Source organism: Cynocephalus volans, chromosome 11 (genome assembly GCF_027409185.1).
Source record: "Cynocephalus volans isolate mCynVol1 chromosome 11, mCynVol1.pri, whole genome shotgun sequence".
Lineage (NCBI taxonomy): Eukaryota > Metazoa > Chordata > Mammalia > Dermoptera > Cynocephalidae > Cynocephalus > Cynocephalus volans.
Window position 1 is genome coordinate 101,463,704 of NC_084470.1, and position 18,961 is coordinate 101,482,664.

Here is an 18,961-nt window from a genome sequence, read left to right on the forward strand (position 1 = left end):
GAAACACCAAAGGTAGTGTTTACCCACTGCATAGCTGCACCCCGGCCTCTGTTTGAATTCTTCCCGGTTGTGACTTGGCTTTTCATACATGGATTTCTGGTTTCCCCATCCACTATAAGACCCAAATAACAAGGATGGCATGAACAGTAAGAAGAGGGGTGCACTGCGCAGTACACTTATGTCTCTTTCCAGACTGTTTTTCACGTGCATGCATCTGCATGCACAGGTATGTAGTTTTTGTTTTGTTTTGTTTCTTAAATAAAATTGAGATCTTACTATACAAACTGTAACGTGATTTTTTTTCATTTAATAATGTTTCCTGAGTCACTACTTCCTCAACCCTTGGTGATCCTTGAATTACTGGTTGGTTGATCTTCAGAACAAGGCAGGAGATAGAGTTTTAAAGTTTCCTAAAGTGTCAGTGACATGCTGTTTTATTGCAGATGACAATGTTGCAGTCACACCTGCACAAGGTCCTCATTGCAATTTAGGATGGTCGTTTCCTCTACATACTGATACTAAAGATCAGTAACTTATAAGAGAAAAATCCTTTCGTCAAGTACATTTGGCTATGCTGTTAGAGTAGTTACATTTTCTTAAGGGGTAAAATATGGAATGTTTGCATATATGTATAAATGTATGTGGTGTGTATATATATATATTTCAAGAACATGATCTTTCGTGGCTACCTGTATTCCAGGATGCAAATGTACCATAATTTATTTAGCCAATTCCCCCATTGTTAGGTAATTCACCTCCCCCATTCTTTCAGAATTATAAAAAATGCCACAATGGACCCATCCACACATAAACATTATGATGATTTAATCTTAAGCACTAGTGAAATTTGTCAGAAAAAAAACTGAGAATTTAAAAGTTCGTGGGAGGGAGTATGGGGGAGGCCACCTCGGGTTAGGTGGCGTCTTAAGAACAGCAAGGCCAGGTGCTCGTGCACACAGCTGAAGACAAGGAGAGCAGTGGCGGCAGCACCTCGACACTAAGTCGAGGACCAAGTTGGTATTTTGCACCTTATAGCCCCACAATGATTCATTTGTGGTCTCCCAGGCTGACGAGCATCTCACCAAGATGTAGCTGGTCGAAGAAAGATGCAAAACCTGCCATTGCAAAGAGAAATGAAAGTTGCATCAAATTTCACAATTCTATTTTTATTTTCCTTTCAGCAACATTTTCGTAATATTGTCGTGTGTGAACAGTGATGGAACAAACGGGTGAATTTTAAATTCTCTTTAGGATCAGGCTTTGGTAAGGATGGATCTGAATTTATCCCAGATGCAAGGGTCAATGTACACAAGGATCCCGGCCACGATCCAAAGTACAGAGCATGCCCTCCTGGTGGGTCCCATGGGTGGCAGAGGCTGACAACTGGTAGGAGCTGTGAGGACATCTACATGTGTAGTAGACGCTGAGTGCTCAGCCTGATTCTCTCGGATCCCTTAGGATCCCTCTTAGTGTTCTGCCCACTTCTTCCCTGGCTTGGGCGTGCCTTTGTTTCTAACAGCTCCTATCTGCGACTAGTGCAGTCAGGACCATCTCTGAGGTGTAATTTACACTCCAGGCTCTCCTGCAGCTCAGGCTGGGGCTGGAGACTGAAACCACTCTCTCGGGGCCATGTTTCCCCAGCCCTCACTCATCTCTCCAGGAAGCACTTTCTTCATGAATCACTCACACGCAAGACCCCATCTCAGAGCCTGCTGCTGGATGACCCCTCCTAAGGCACTGTGCTTGTGAAAAGGGAACTGAAAAAGTGCTCGAAGAACTTTCCATGGCACAGAGTGTGACCAGGGGAATGGCGTGTGTGGGAGGGAAGGCTGCCAGGATTGATCCATTTAAAAATATACAGCATTTTGTAGAGAATACTATGTACTCATCTACTCGCCACTAAACTTTATCAAATTTCAGCATCTCGCCATATTTACTTCCTTAAAAAAATTTTTTAAAGATTTCGCACATATAGTTGAAGCCCTAACAATCCCTACCCTTTCTGCCTCCCTGAGGGCAGCTGCAGCCTAAACTGGCTGCTTTTATTCCCACGCATGTTTCATACTGAGGTCTGTGCTCCCTTATCCACAATTCCGAAATCCAGAACGTTCTGAAAAACAGAAGTTTTTGTAAATTTGTGATAAACTCATTTGGCAGTAAACCTGAACTGACATGAAGTTATTTATGGACTTTGTCTCATTTTAAGTGACGATTTATATATTTCACTGAAGAAATATTGATGTATTTGAACACGGGTTGCTGCCCCATACGCTAATAGAGATGTTTTGTAATATACAGCCCCATGTGACCTTTCCAAAATCTGAAGAACTCAAAACATGGCTGGACCCCAAAGGCTTAGGATGAAGAGTGTCACTCCATATTACCATATAAATAGCACATAACACCACTATCACCATATATACATTTACAGTATGACTCTGTACAACTTTCAACTTTTATTTAGATGGTATCATACAGTATATTTCCTTTAGCAAGTTGTTTTTATTTGCTCAATATTTTCTTTAATTTATCCATATTAATAAATGGATGCATAGCACTCCATTGTATGAACAGATCATGAATTAGGTATTCATTTTGCCCATTGATGGACATCTACGATGTTTCCAATTTTTCATTTTTACAAGCAGTTCTGAGTGAACACTCATGTTCATAAGGGCGAGGACATCTTCCTAAAAGAGGAACTGCTGGACCCTCGGGAATCCCCATCTTCAAGTCTAATAGGGCTCAGTTACTCTCCAAAACAGCAGGTCAATTCAATCCCTCAGCAGCAGCACAGAAGAGGTCCCGTCGCTCCACTTTCTTGAGGACGTTGAGGCATCATTAGATTTTATTCCCCCATTTTTGCCAACTGATGGGTAGGCTTTGGGGGGAGCCCTACCAATAGGACTACTCTTCCTTGCCCAAGTGTGATCAGACACTGATCTAGGTTCCTGGTCCATCCATGAAAAGGAAACTCTTCACAGGACCGATGAAAGGGAAGGAGGAGAGGGCCAGAGAAACGGGACATAATAGGGCTTTATTACCATGCAAAGGTCCACACCACGCAGTGCACAGGCATCTCCACTGGAGACACCGCCCTCCTGGCCTTCTCTCTCTCCCTCCTGCGTCTCAAAAGCCCCTGAGGGTCATCCTCTGCCCCTTTTGTTGCTTCTTGTGCGCAGGTGCAGGTGCAATGGTGTAGCGTGCTGACTGGTTGGGCAGTAAAGCTGTCGCCAGTGCATTATGAAGACATTAACTGCCAGGTGAAGAGGAGAGCAGTGTCAAGCTGGTCTGAATATTGTAAGCAGCCTCCCTGGGGCATGTCCTTACTCTGTCCTGCCTCACAAGCTCTGAGCCAACTGGGAAATAAGACAAATGACTTGGAGGATGGAGAAACAACCATCACCTTTACCACTGAAAAAGTTGGGTTAGTATGAGAGCTAAACAGGGTTTGCTTGACCTCAGAGGAGCCTGCTCACAGGAGGCTTGAATCCACGGTGTAATCACATTACGTGGGCTGCTGGCTCCTGTTGGCCCAGGTGGAGAGGGCCAGAGAAGGACGCCAAACCACTGGCATTCAGGATCTTCTCTAGATAAGTTCCGCCCAGGAGGAAGACATGGGCCAAAAGCCCTGCAACCTGGTAACTCATTCCATCTCCATGGAAGGAGAGAGGGTAGGACAACAAGCCATGAGTGTTTAGGGGAAATCTCCCTGCCTGAAGAAAACGTCAGGAGAGGAGAAGAAATATTTTCTTCTAGCCAGCATGAAATGGCATCTCATTGTTTCTCGTTGCGTTTCTCCAGGTACATACTGCTGAGGTTGGGCAAATTGGCCCCTGGGGTTTTCTCTCCTGGGGACAGCATATTCATATTCTTTGCCCATTTTTCTACTGAGTTATTTGTCTTTGTCTTATAGGTTTTTAGGCATTATTTATATGTTATGAATACCAAACTTTTGTCAGCAATGCACATTGCTAATACGGTCTCCTGGTCCTTGAGTTGTGTTTTCTCTTGTTTATGATGAAATAAAAGTATATGAAAACTTAAGGTTTTTGTTTTAATGTAGTCATATCCTTTATTAATTCTCCCCTGCAAGATTCATGATTTTTGCATCTTGTTTTAGAAATTCTTTGCTACCTTACAGGCTGGAGGTAGCAAGAGTTTCAGGACATGTATGTGCTAAGCTGCCTGAGCCATATCCCAAGGGAGGAAGAGAGCACTGGACGGTCGCCAGCCTCCCCACACCCCTGCTGGTCCTGAACAGTACAGCTTTCTAGAGTTCCACTGGGCTCAGGCCCCGCAGCCCCAGGAGGCTCCCAGGTGGCAACCCCCAGCCCCTAGAGTAGGAGCTCCTCTGGCCACAGCAACCAACAGGCCAGGGAAGACTCCTGTCCTCAGGGGCAGCAAGGAGCCTCCTAAGACAGAAAGCCCAAGATTCAAGTGGAGTATGGTGAGGACCACCCACAGGGGGAAGTCTGGAAATGCTAAGGACAGCTCTGAATCTTTGTTCAGAATGGTCCCTTCTTTTTGAGGACAGAGTTTGTCACACCCCATCTTAGTCTGTTGGGCTGCTGTAACAAAATATCTTAGATTGGGTAATTTATAAACAATGGAAATTTATTTCTCACAGTTCTGGAGGCTAGGAAGTCTGAGATCAAAGTACCAGCAGATTCAGTGTCTGGTGACACCTTTTAGTACTACCGCATTTGTGATTAGGTTTTAACATATGAATTTTGGCAGGACACATTCAGACCACATAGCACACCCACACTGAAAATTGTCTTCCCATGGGTGGCTGAGACTTGACAGGTCCTGTATCCATCCAGATAAGAAGGGGCTCAAAGGGACCTGGGCTGGCTGTGACTTCAGAGCTAATGAGCTAGGATGGCTGCAAGAACAGCCCTCTCCTAAATGGGGTGCAGGAAGGAATAATGTGCTGAGCTTATATCCAGAGGACATCTCCCCCCATCATCACCTCTGCTCACACATGCCCTGAGGTGCCTCTAATGAAATCATCTTTCTCTCTCATCTGAAGCTTCCGCATCCTGAGGTCACCTGGAACCTGCAGCGCCTGGGCTGTGTCAACATCTCTGTCTCTCCACCAGCAGCCTGGCCAATGGGAGCCTTTGGGAGACTTCCTCACCCGGCACGGGGGAGCCTCCCTCCAGGGACAGTGTCTGTGCTTTGTAGTCTCTCCTAATAGTCTCCTCCTCTGTACCTAAACCATCAAGCTTATGGGTTTTCTCTTTCTAGCCTTTCTCCCCAATAAAACTCTTCTTATTTTGCACCATAACCCATATGGTTATTTGCTGCCCTCAGCAGATCTCCCGTGTCATTGCTTCCAGGGATGCAGCAGCCTCACCTCCCTTCTGCTCCCACCTGGCTGTGGTACCTTCACCGACACCCACATTCCCTCTCAGTGAGTCCAAGGTAGCCAAGATGTCATAGGATGTTAATCCTGAGAACTGTGGTAGGTTTCCAAACGGTTATAGGATTTGAATGGGAATTTCCCTAACATAATGAGAAGGAACAATGAACACAGTTTAATATCATAAAAGTGTACTTTTGTAATGTGTGATTGTGTTTGTTATGTAGTAGTGCCCTTGGAGCTCTGCCCTCTCTTCCTCCTCCTCTTCTCCCATCTTCCTCCTGCAGTTTGCCATGGTAACCAGCAGGTGCCGTAATTGTACGCACACAAGTGTGCATGTACACACACCCACCCCAAGCCGTTCATTTTCATTTACAAAGTTGCCAAAAAATAAATAAATGAGTGTTTGGATGTGTGAATGAATGATCAAATGAATCAATGAGTGAGTGAATGAATGAATGGGGACGAAGGAGAAGACTACTGATAGGAAGACACTCAGTAGCGGTGACGACTAAAAGACTAGAATTTTTTTATATACCCCAATTGTTCAGAATGTCAAGGAAACAGTCTGTGGGAGCCAAAAAACACATGCCATTTCAGTCCAGCAGAACAGAGTATCTGGAATAGTAACAACAGCAAAAGATGGAGAAAATAAAAGAGGGGGGAGCATCAAGGCGGAAAACAGAGGACAGGACGAAACACGAAGGAAAGGAAAGAGCTCATTCCAGGACAGACAATATGTAGATGTAGATTCAAACAGTTGCAAGTGCCTAGTACGTGCCAGGCACTGAGCGAGACGGACTTCCACACGCATTCACTCATCTGATGCTCACATCGACCTGCAGGCGAAGGCATTTTTCTTTTACTTTACGGATAATTAAACCAAAGCTTTAAGAAACCGAGACTTGCCTGAACTGGCAGCCACATGCCTGAGGAGGGTGTTTGAGGCAGATGTTTGAGGTGTGTGGGGAACAGGCTGAGGGGACAGCTGAGTGAAGGGAAGGGTGGGCCTGGTGTTTGGAATCTCCTGACTCGGGTGGAAGGGGCCCAGCGTGGAGAAGATGAAACGGACAGGAAACGGGGCTGGGCTCCCGAGGGCCCTCGCGGTCAGACAGCGCCGCAGCGCTCCCCGCGTCCCAGAGCAGTCTCGGTGGAGATGGGGCACTCACGAGAGCTAGGTCTGCAGTCGATCCGTCCCCAGTCACTAGCCACAGAGTTTACAGAACCGGATTGAGAAGCCCAGTGAGAGGCAGACACCGGCATGTCGGCCTCAGCATCGGTAGACGGACTCTCATCCTCGCCGCCAGATCCTTTTTGTTTGGTTGGTTTTGTGGGGTTTTTTCCCCCCACCATATGGAATTTATTATTCCAGTGGCACTAGTACAGCGGGAGGTGCTCGCGGTGACACCACGTAGGACTTTCTACCTTCTAGAAGTGATCGGCCCTCTCGTTCCTTCCCCATTTCTGGGGGAGAAGCCACTACGAGCCATTTACCCAAATAAACCTCTTAATGCACTTGGGTTAAATCTTTTGGGACCTTTGAGTTTCCCTTTGAAGAAATGAGAAAAAAAAAGTTTCTGATGTCTCATCCCACCTCCCCCACCAGCCAAGTAAGTCCCTGCAAAGAGGGCATTTCTGCTGCCTCTGGAATCTGGAAATAAATAGAAAAGGCATCAAGTGTTAATGTTGAGCGATGGCACGGATTGGGTCCCAGAAACCTCTCAGGCGGAGCTCACTGTGGGGATGGTCTTGAGGGGTCATTTGAGACTGAGAGGATGTGCCGCTGTGGCTGACCTGAGTGTGGGGCTGTGCTGAGTCCCACCCAGGGTGGTGGACTGCGCTAGGTGGGCCTGCCTACAATCTGTCTGGGAAGCTGTCGAGGGCTGGGGTGCCCCGCTTCAGGCCATTGTGCTTGCAGGTCTTGGCCACCACCTGGCTGGGGCAGCTGCTGTCGTAAAGGGGCCCCTGGGCAAGATCTGCCAGTGGCTGAACACGCACTGGGGGAAGGCCTGGCCACCTGTGTTGGACTGCAGGTCAGCAGAGAAGCCGAAGGATTTGCTGATGGGCAGGTAGGCCTTCATGAAAAACATAGGGGTGCCAGCCTCCTGAGACTCCTCCAAGACGTGGACCTGCTTCCAGTTCAGGACACCATAGATGCCACTGATCACCTGCCTGGGACACTGGATCTCCACAATGTAGATGGGCTCCATGAGGCGGGCGGGTAGTGGGCATGCTGGTGTAGAGGCAGTGCTGGCCGTGGGGATGATCTGGCTGCCCCTGCAGTGGGTAGCACCCACCTGCAGCCTAATCTCGTGCACGTCAAAGCACATGCCTGCATGTTCTCCTTGCACAGCTCACGCTCCTTGGTGGCCCACTGGAAGCCGGCCACCACACTGTTCTTGATCTCACTGAGGTACTGCATATCCTTGAGATGTTGGTGAGGATGTTGGAGCTGGTACTCTCAGGCTCAAAGCCCCAGATCTTGCAGGCCTGGCCACATCTCACTAGTACTTCCCAACAGGTAGCAGCCTGTGCTTGAGCTCCTGGGGGGCGGACACCTCACCCTTGTCAATGTGCTCGGCCAGGCCATCAGGGACAGGCCGTGTGCCTTCATGTACAGCTGGTTGTGCTTTTGGGGGGACTTAGATTGGCAGAGCAGCTAAGAGGCTGACCTCTCATGGTAGAGACCACGGGGTCAGATTTCTTGATGGGGATGCTGGTATGATCCTCCTCCAGGTCCTTGAGGTAGATCTCCAGGTGAAGCTTGCCAGCGCCCATGATGGTGTGCTCTCCCAACTCCTTGATGATGCACTGCACCATAGGGTCTGACCTGGCCAGCTGCTTCAGCCCCTCCACCAGCTTGGACAAGTCGGCTGGGTTCTTGGCCTCGATGGTGACCCTGATGACAGGGCTGATGCTGAATGTCATCACCCGTATGTTGGGGCTGGGTGTCCTCAAAGGTGGTGATGGTGCCAGTCTTCACCAGGACTGGTCCACACTCACCAGGCCCACAACGTTCCCACAAGGCACGTCCTCCATGTACTGGCCCATCATCGGGATTGTTCTCCGGGTTGGCTTCAGGTAGAGGTCTTTCTTCCCAGGAGTCTAGTTGGGGCCCATGATCCTGACCTTCAGGCTGGTGGACACCAGCCCTGGGAAGACATGTCCGAAGGCACAGAACCAATCTTGTTGGAGGCTGGCACCATTTTGGAAATGTACATCATAAGGGTGTGTTTGGGGTCACAGCTTTTAATGCCTATGGCAGCCTCACCATCCAGGGGCCCCTCATACAGGAGCTCACAGTGGTACTTCTGGGCTGTCACAGGGAAGACAGGTGAATGGTGGTCACCCGCAGCAGGGCGTCTCCAGTGGTGCATCACAGAAGCGGTTTCGGAAGTGGCTTGCCCTTTTTATCCTTGTCCTCATCATCCAACTTGATGTCCGGTTTTTCAGTTTTGCCATCTCCCCTTTCTTGATATTCATGATTGCATCAAACACCTTGAAGATGAGGTCCAGGATGAGCTGGTGGGAGGTCTGAGGCAGCTTCTTCCCATCAGGGCTGGTGGCTGACTTGCCACATTTGCCCTTGGCTGGGTCAAAGCTTCTTCAGCTGCCCCATAGCTTCTTCATCATGTCCTGCTGGCCCTCGCCCTTGGCAGCAAATTTGGCTGCATACATCTCCATAAACTGCTTCAGGGTGAAGGCTCACCCGTGGAGGTGGGACCCGAAGCCCACAGTGCCCAGGACGGGGTCCATCATGGTGTTGCTCACTCTTGCCCTTGCTGTAGGCGGAGATGATGGTGCTGACTTTCTCCACGATGTTCTGGAAGGTCTGGTGCAGCTCCTCAGGCAGTGTGAGCAGGGCACGGTCCACCTTGTTCATCATTGGCATGGGCTTGATGCACTTGGTGATGGCCTGCCACAGCATTGTCTCTGTCTGTATACACATGCCTGACACACAGTCCACCTCCACCAAAGCACCATTGGTGATGCAAAGGGCAGCCATCACCTCCAAGGAGAAGTTCACGTGCCCGGGGAGTCAATGACATGATGAGGCAGCTGGAGCCATGCTTGCTCTGCTTGATGAAGTTCAAGTCGTTCTCCAAGAGCTCCTAGAAGAGGGAGATGGCCGTTGACTTGATGCTGATGCAACGCTCCTGCTCGTCCTTGCAGGCACCAGTGAGGCGGGTCTCCCGGCCGGGGCAGCAGTGATGGTGCCAGCCATGCACTCGAGGGAGTCTGTGCCACGGACTTGCCGTGGTCTACATGGACAATGACAGACATGTTGCGAATGTTGGCCTTCCTGTCCATGGTGACCCAGATCTGGTCTATGTGAGGTTCGCCTTGGGGGCAGATGGCCGTGGATTATCCCACGCAGACCCGAGCAAGGAGAGTCATGTGGTGGCCACAACGGCAGAAGAGCTGGGTTTTGTGGGGTTTTTGTTTGTTTGGGTTTTTCTTGGCAGCTGGCTGGTAAGGGGATCCGAACCCTTGACCTTGGTGTTATCAAAACTGTACTCTAACCAACGAGCCAACTGGCCAGCCTCCCACTGCCTGGTCTTGAGTCCCAAACACAAAATCTATATTGGCCAGAAAACCAGAAGGTCAGACCACAGAGCAGCTGCTTATAGAAGTGGGTGAAGAACTGTGCTCCTTCGCCACCCCCAGTCCCTTGTCCCTCCTTATCACCTCTCTGCTTGGAGAACGCTATTCCCAAAGCCAGTGAGGCAGGCAGAGAGAGGTGGGAGCCTGGCGTCAGTGAACTCTGATGAGTGTGCCTCTGTCTGTCGGAGAACCCAGCAAGCAGGGCTCGAAGGGGCCGTTTCAGTCCAGCAGAAAGGAGGAGATGGCAGCCCATGAGATGTGGGGATGGGGCTGGGAGCTCTGTCCCCGACTCATCCAGAGGTGGATCTGGAAAGGGAATTTGGCAAGTAGCTAAGTGAACAAAGTGAGTTGCCACAGTGAGCCACACTCATTTGTGGACACACACTGGGTCTGGGTAGATCTGGTCAGCACCAGGTCTGCTTTGAGGAGTAAACCAAAACCCAAGACAGGACCTATGACAACAAGCTGTCGAATATGGGGACAGAACCATCATCCTGCAGACTTAGAGAACACCCAGATCTCTCTGCAAGTGATTTTCTACAGAAACCAAAGGGAAAATTGAGAACAGGAGTTGGCATTCTCTAAAGGATAGAAAAAGATAGAGCCTTCACAAAGCAGAGGAAAAGAGAAAACGATCAGTGATGAAAAGACAGCAGATAGCATTATATGAAGAAAAAAATAAGAAAATATTACAGAGAAATTAAACATGCAATACCAGATTTAACATTCACATTGGTGCCCACAGATAGCCTGCTAATCTCAGCAGGGAAGTAGAGCTTCACGACAGAGAGTCTGACTGTTACTACGTTATCCACACGGTCAAACTGAGCAGCATTAATACTGGAACATGGGGCAGTGTGAAGAACAGAGTATCACCAGGAAGTATTCTTGCCAAAAAAATTTAAGCAGAATCTAATTACACCTAACCTGGATCCCGCTTCATAGCAAATGCAGGGATGGAGGAACAAGCTAAATACACCAAGAGGAAACAATCAGACAAATCCAGAATGTGGGAGAGTCTAAACTTGGCACCGTAAATGAAGCGTGATGGTGGTGGGGTGGGCGAGGCTAGAGAGGCAGAACAGCAAAAAGCAACATAGTAACATGGATGATCTACTGATTTGGGGAAAAAAGACATTTGGGGGATAATTGAGCAAGTTTGAATATGGACTAGATTTAGATATTCAGGAATTATTAGATATTAGATATTCAGAAACTTCAGGAAGTTTCTAGGTGTGATCATGATACTGAGGTTACAAACAAGAGTGTCCTTCCTTTTCAGAGGTGCATGCTGAAGTCTTTAAAGGGGGTCTGTTATAATATTTTCAAATGGTTCAGCATTTTAAGTATACATATATACACAAATAAATAAAATGCAAAATATTAACAATTATTGAATCTAGGTGATGATCATATTATTCTTTCAATTTTTCGCTTGGTAATTTTTTACAGTAAAATGTTGGAGAAAAATTAGACTGTGTCAGTACAGAGCAAATTTGACCTACTATGCTCTACTAAACCAGCAATGTGGAAGACAAGCTTGTGGAGCACTCCCAGAAAGCGGAAGAACGAGGACATGAAAACTATGGGAAAGAAGATGACAGGTGTGTAGGCAGGTTTCAAGACAGCTGGGGAGAGTGTGAATGAGAGAGCAAGATAAAGACAAACCTAGTGTTGTAAGAAGCAGAAATGGAAGAGATGGTGATCCAACATGGGAATTATAGGTGTTCCTAAAGAAGACACTGGAACAAATACAAGAAATAACCAAAGGCACAGTTAAGGAATATATTACAGAATTAATAATAGACCCGAGCAATAAGAATAAAAGCTTGGTCTGGATTTCAGGCAAAATCAATGATTTGAGTCATTGCTAGAAATCTTTGGAAAATAGTTTTTAATTATAAAGAAATACAGGAAAGTACTATAAACATCCAAGCAAGGGAAATTTTTTATTTGCATTATAAGCGAAAGAACAAATTTTATATTACAGACTTCTCAGCAATGCTGAATTTTTTTTTTAAAGTCACAGCCAGAGCATTTTAAGATGGCAGAAAGTAAGGATGGCAGAAAGTAAGGATTCAATTGTTTTATTCCCAGCCAACCTGTTTGTAATATGTGGAGGCAACATCCAGATATTCTTCTATATGGGCATGGAAAATATAACTTTTATGAGAAAGATTACGTGAACATATGTTTCATTCAACCAAGAGATAAATTTAAAACACAAGACATGAAATCACACCTAAAAGTGTTTGTGGGTCCTTTTTTGCTGGATTTAGATCCCAGCCTTAATATTCCAGTCCAATTATGTGCCTACCTGGAGCAAAGCTTGACCACACAGTCACCTCACCACCTTCTGTTTGGCTCATGCTACTTTTGCAGGACTGGGAGGTGTGGTTTTGAGCCATATCCATTGCTCCATAATTGCGATGGCATCTCTTGCCAGGCTCAACAGGCACGAAAACAATGGCTACCTCTGTTCTGTCCCAGCAGTTACAGACGATAGTAAACCACTAACGCAATGGGAGGTTGTGCCAGCAGAGTCACTAAACTAAGTAACTCTTTTTTCTTTTTTGCCTTCCATTAAAAAAAGATGTTAAATATGACTACATAATAATAAGAAACTTGAATGGTTATTTTTCTACATCTTGGATGGTATAACATTTTTGGTTTTGATTTTTAAAAAGTAATAAAATACCAAGAAGCACACATTACATCATCAGCCTCTATTCATATCATGTTCCACCTAAGACATGAGAATGTTCTTATGGTAATTATGCTTTTAAAAGAACATATGTTAGTGTGATCTTAAGTATGTAATTTATACATACCTATACAAATGCATATGTATTGCATAAAGAGAGCTTGAGAGAATGTGACTGAGAAAACGAGACAAAAATGACCCATTTTCCAAGCAGCAGAAGTCCTCTCTAGGGAAATACCCACTTGTGATACAAGTTTACTTTGATGAGCCTTAGGGTGGATGGTGTTACAGTGGGCAGTTGTAATTGTTCCAGCTGTGTGGCTTTTGTTTTCCTGAGTGGAGGATACAAAATGAGGCGATAGCAAAAGTGCCCCAAAGCACAGAAAGAGTTGGGGAGAGCTAAATAGAGCAGTAATAACTGCTAACACTGTTTATGGGCCAGCACTGCTCTAAGCATTTTCTTTAAGTACTACGAACTCTGGTGTAAGCACGACTATTATCCCACTTTACAGAATAGGAAACTGAGACACAGAGAGATTAAGTCACTCATCCAAGGTCCGACAGTTAGTAAGTAGCAGGACCTGGAGCTCAAACCAAGCAATTCTGGCACCAGCACCTGTGTTCGCAGCCACCACGACATCCACTGCCTAGGACGGAAGGCTGGGGGGAGAGTGGGAGGAACGTGGATACGTTTCTGATGAGTAGAACATGCTGTGGATTCTCTTTTCTGTCTTCTAACAGAATCTTTTATAAACCATTCAGGTGTTCTTAGTGAACTGTAAAGATGAATTTGTTTTGTGGGATAAAATGAAATGCCAGCTATGAAGTATGCCTGTGTGTGTCAGAACAAACGGAATGTGAGAACGTGGAAGAACCTGAGACATTTTCTCTTCTTTGCAGTTTCATTTTCTGCAATATTGTACAGTTGAACGCATACTTTGATAATAAAAAATTTGTTTCTAAAAAATCAACTTAACACAATTTTATATTTGCCATGTGGTGATTGCATTGAAAATATTTATAGCAAGTAGCCTGGAAAGAAACTCATCTAAATGTTAGTAATGATTATACTAGACGGAATAATTAGGGGAGATTTCTTTTCCTTCTCTTCTTTACTAAATTTTCCAATCTTTCCACAATAACCAGATATCAATTTTGAAATGGAAAAAAGCACATTGCTTTAAATAAAATCAATAAGAATGATTCTAGATGCAACAAGCAATGGGGTGTTGTCAAGGAGAAGTGATGTGAAGACAGTGGGTTTTAGAAGGTTTGTCTGGAGTTGACTGAGACGTGAAGGGTCCCACCCATCCAGCCTGCTCAGCTCTCCAGATGCAAGGTATCTTCATGGCTTATCCAAGTATCCAACAGGTCATTATTGAACACCAGCTATAGGCCAACCATGGTCTAGACCAGTGGACAGGAAAGTTTGGATTGAGGGGGAGGACATGCACTGAACAAGTAAACCAGGGAACACACAGCCAATTTCAGACAGTGATAAGGAACATGAAGGGGAATAAATAAGACACTGACCAGAAAAAATGGTGGGGAGATGGGGCTCTGCTTTAGATAAAGTCATCAGGGAAGGACTTCAAGAGGACTGAGCGTTTGAACTGAGGCCTGAAGGGTGAGAAGGAACTGCCCTGGGGAAGGCAATCCAGGCAGTAGGTGCTGCAGGATCAAGGCTGGGAAGAGGAGCAGAGAGGGCACCTGTGTGGGGAGGAGAGCTGCGGGAGTAGAGCTTGGAGAAAGCAGGGGCCAGTCACACAGCGCCTTGTAGGCTATGCAAAGGAGTTTTTATTGTATTCCAAGACACTATCTGAATTACGCTTTAAAAGGCCTCTCCAACTGCTGGTGGAGAAGTGCTGCAGAGACCAGTCAGGAGATGGCACAGCTCAGGGCAAGGTGGTGAGTTTGACAATGGTGGAGTCTGGAACACATGGCTCAGCTCCCATCTTCCAAGAAACAGCCCATTGTTGCCTCCTGGATGAGGATTTTCCTGACTCTTCCCAGGTGAGCTTTACCCCACGTATCCCCTACCCATGGTTCCTGCGGCAAGTATGAGCTTTACTGCACTGGCTTGTGTGCATGTCCATCTCGTTCCTGTGAATGGGCAGGCTCCTGACACTCAGAATGGTGCCCAGTCCCACAGCTGCCCTTGGCTACGGCAGCAACTAGGGTGTCAAGTGCCTATAACCTGCCAGACACTACTAAGCAATTTACATAAGTTATATTATTTTAATTCTGACAGCAGCTTGATAAGATAGGTATTATTCTCTCCACTTTACAGATCAGAAACTGAGGTATAGAGAGCTTAAAAAACTCATCCAAGTTCATGTTCTAGGAAAGAAGAGACCCCAGGCTTTGAATGCAGGTCTAGCAGGCTCTCAAGCTTGTGTCACTGTTGAGTTTATTGAGGGATTCAATAAACAGGTGTTAAATGAATGCATGGAGAGATGAAGGCCTGGACTAGGGCAGTGTTGAGGGGAGTAGAGATAAAGAACTGGCTTCTAGAGAAATCTCAAGGGGAAAGTCTGGGCAAATAAACCTTTATGTCTATTAACCATGGGAGGTGAAGCAGTCATCCCAGACGTCCCCAAAGTGGCCTGGCTTTAAGACTGGAAGACATGGGGACCATCAGGTCTTGGAAGTGGGGAGGGGAGACAATTCAAGAGAAAAGATATTTCTGGGTGTCATGCAGAGTTGTGATAAAAAGGTCAAAGACGAGAGAAGACAGCTTGGAGGAGGTGGCCTTCAACAGTTTCAAACTGTTTCCAGGTCAAATGTATTAAAACCAAAATCAAAAAATTTTTACCACAGTGTGGAATTTGAGGAACCAAAACTGAGGTTATTTTGCAACGTGATTATTGAGAAGAGTCAAGTCTGAGTGAAATGAGGTCGTAAGAGTCCCCCCCCCCGCCCCCGCCATCCCTGACAGCCACAGGGAGACAAGAGCACGCACCGTCAGGCCTCTGGTCGTGGAGGGCACATTTTCCCCAAGACCCAGGCCACTGAGTTTGATGCTAGCTCATGTGATGAGAGGCTCCCTCCAGCACATGCAGCACACCACCACACTGCAAATACACAGCGTCCACTCCTCACCTCTGCCTGCAGGGAGCCACGTTCTGTCCTTATGACTGCAGGGAGCCATGCTATGACCTTATGACCTCAGGGAACCATGCTATGACCTTATGACCTCAGGGAGCCATGCTATGACCTTATGACCGCAGGGAGCCATGCTATGACCTTATGACCACAGGGAGCCATGCTATAACCTCTCCTGTAGGGCAGCATCAGGGCCAGGAGAAAATGTGTGACGTATGGGTCTCACCAGCCCTCCTCATGATTTTGAGACGTGTCCCCTGACACAAATGCAGCAACGGTTCACAAAAGATGAAGACACACAGAGAAAAAAATAATCCATATTCATGGCATAAATCAAAGTGGAAGGAAGAGAATATCTTCTTTCTTCTTGGACTTTGCCAGGCGGCACCATGGAACATTGCTGGAAGAAAAGAAAAGTGCCTGCCTCCCCTGCCAACACCCGCCTCCCTGCAGGCCACTCCCCTCGGCCGCCTGGGTCGCCCGGAGAACGCAGAGCCCTGCAGCCCCGCGGCAACGCCTGAAGCTGCGGTTTCAGAGACGTGGACCTCGCGGACCTCGGACCTCGAGGGGCGAACCTACCTTACTGCAACTGCTGGGCGTTCACTGACAAGGTAAAAGGCATTCCACCTTGACTGGGACTTGCGGGGTGGCAGGGGGAGTGGAAACAGGAGTGTCCAGGAAGCAGCAGCCAGATTCTACTGGAATCGAAGGGAGGAGTCAGACGAAAGAAAGCCGAGGGTCTCACAGGAGAGAGGTGCACCTGCCTAAGTCTTCTGGAAATAAAAAGGCTTGCTTAGGCACAGAGGAGGAAGAGGTGGAGAAAGGGAAAACGAAAGGGAGGAGAAGGAGGAAGCAATTAATATCCAGCGAGGGACATTTCCAAAAGGACAAAAAGCTGAAATTTATCACTGAACAAAGTGGGCAGTGTTGATTCACCTGGGCGGAGTGTGAGCAAGCAGCTGTTTTCTTTCCTGACCTGGTGTACTGGCCAAAGGACTCTTCTGAAGTTCAGTTGTAAAACTGGGATTATGCAGGTTTGATCGTATTCCTGAGTCCTCCAACTGTTTCATGTCCTCGAATAATCGACAGTCCCGAAGAGCTACACGACAACCACGCTGAGAGGCTCAGAAAAATATTTCGCTCCTCAGATCTCTGAGGCCATCAGCAGACAGTGTTCTCTCTGTGGGCTCCTTTTCAGTGGCGTGTAGCCAACTGGCCCTGGAGAGGGAACAACCATAGTCATCCATAGGGTCTTCCAGGGCTTCCAAATTACCGGACATTACAGTGTAGCCAAAGATCTCGAGAAGCCCCAAGCTGCCACAAAGTCCACTCCCTGCACCCCCAGTACGTGGCTTCCTGTGGGCGTAATGAAGTGGCCGTTCTTTTTTATTCCATCAGCATTTGCTGGCACTCACTGTGTCATACTCAGAGCCAGGGCCAGGGACAGAAAAGTGAGGATATGGAAACTCTAGAAAGAGTCCTGCTTTCTTGGAGTTCACAGCCTAGCTGGGTGATGGATTCAAGGTGGACACTGCCACCAGCAGTAGGAATGCCATGCTATCTCAGCACAGGGTGCGAGTAATGACTGATTTGAGCCAAATTCATCAAGTAGCAAAATGAGGAACCACGAGAGCATGGAAAGTATGTCATAAGCCTATTTTAAAGGCTGCACATGCTTCTCTCAAAGACCAACTCCACCCTCAGGTCATCAATGACCGCCTATATTTGCTTTCTACTGCTGCATAACAAAGTACCAGAAATTTAGTGGCTTAAAACGATAGCCATTTACTATCTCACAGTTTCTGTGGGTCATGGTGTAGCTGGGTTCTCTGCTCAGGGTCTCACAAGGCTGAAATCAATGTGTCAGCTTGGGCTGCGTTCTTTTGGGAGATTGTGGTTTTTGGCAGAATTCAGTTCCTTGTAGTCGCAGGACTTATGTCCTTTTTTCTTATTGTCAGCTGGCCATGCGAGGCTGTCCTCAGGTCCTAGCCATGTGGCTCCCTGCATTGGCAACCCACAGCATGACTGCTCATTTATAGCGAGCTGTGAATTTCTAAACAATTTGCAGATGGCATCCTTATGTAACAGAACCTAATCAAGGGAATAACAATCCCATCATAGTCACAGGTCCCACCCTCACTCAAGGGGGGGGGGATCACACAGGGTGAGTGCCCCAGGAGTGGAAAACTTGGGGGCCATCTCAGAATTCTGCCCACACACCTGCAATTTGTCATATCCAGTGGGAAACTTCACTCCTATTGATACTGGATTTCTAAAACAGCTGACATATTGACTACTCACACCTTGAAATTCATACCTTCTTGGCTCTTCTCTTTTTTCATTTTTTTTCTGTTTTTCTTTTCACTTTCTTTGTTTCTTCCTTTCTCTCTTTTGTAATTTTGAAATGTGAAATATATTACACATACATAAAAGTGCATAAAATATAACTGCATGTTGTAATGGACAATCTTAAAGCAAACCCTTATGTAACCATCACCCAGGTCAAGAAATGGAACATTGCTCCCACCCTAAAAGACCTCGGGGAGGGGCGGGGATCTTCCCAACGATGCCTCCTCTCTTTGGCCATCCCGACTCCTGTAGTATTTTCCTGATTTTTAAAAATGGTTTTATCATCTATTTGCATGTTCCTAAACAATAAAATTTAGCTTCACCTGCTTTTGAATTTTACATAAGTGGAATAACATTTATTTATTCTTTTGAGTCTTCATTCTTTTGCTCAATATATGTTTATAAGCTTCGTCCATGCTTTTGGATACAGCTAGAGCTCATTCCTTCTCAATATCTAATGCTCCACTGTGTGACCATTATTGATCTGCAATTCATTTATCCATGCTACTTGTGATGCAGGTACAGTTGATCCAGTTTGGTGATTTGTATTAGTTGTCTATTGCTGTCTGACAGATCACCCCAACATATACTGGCTTAAAAATACACCACATATTATGTTGCGGTTTCTGTATGTCAAGACTCTAGGCATGACTAGGTCCTGTGGCTCTGCTCTCTCACAAGGCTGTAATCGAGGTGCGAGCGGGTGTCATGGTCTCATCTGAAGGCTTGAGTAGGGCAAATCCACTTCTAAATCTACTCAAGTGGTTGTTGGCAAGAGCCATTTTCTCACAGGTCATTGAACTGATGCTTCAGTCCTTCACTGGCTGTCT

The 18,961-nt window shown here is 46.7% G+C and overlaps 1 pseudogene; it reads right to left on the reverse strand.

The window, feature by feature from the left end:
• Positions 1–7,222: 7,222 nt before the first annotated feature.
• Positions 7,223–9,679, reverse strand: LOC134391208 (elongation factor 2-like; annotated as a pseudogene).
• Positions 9,680–18,961: the final 9,282 nt, after the last annotated feature.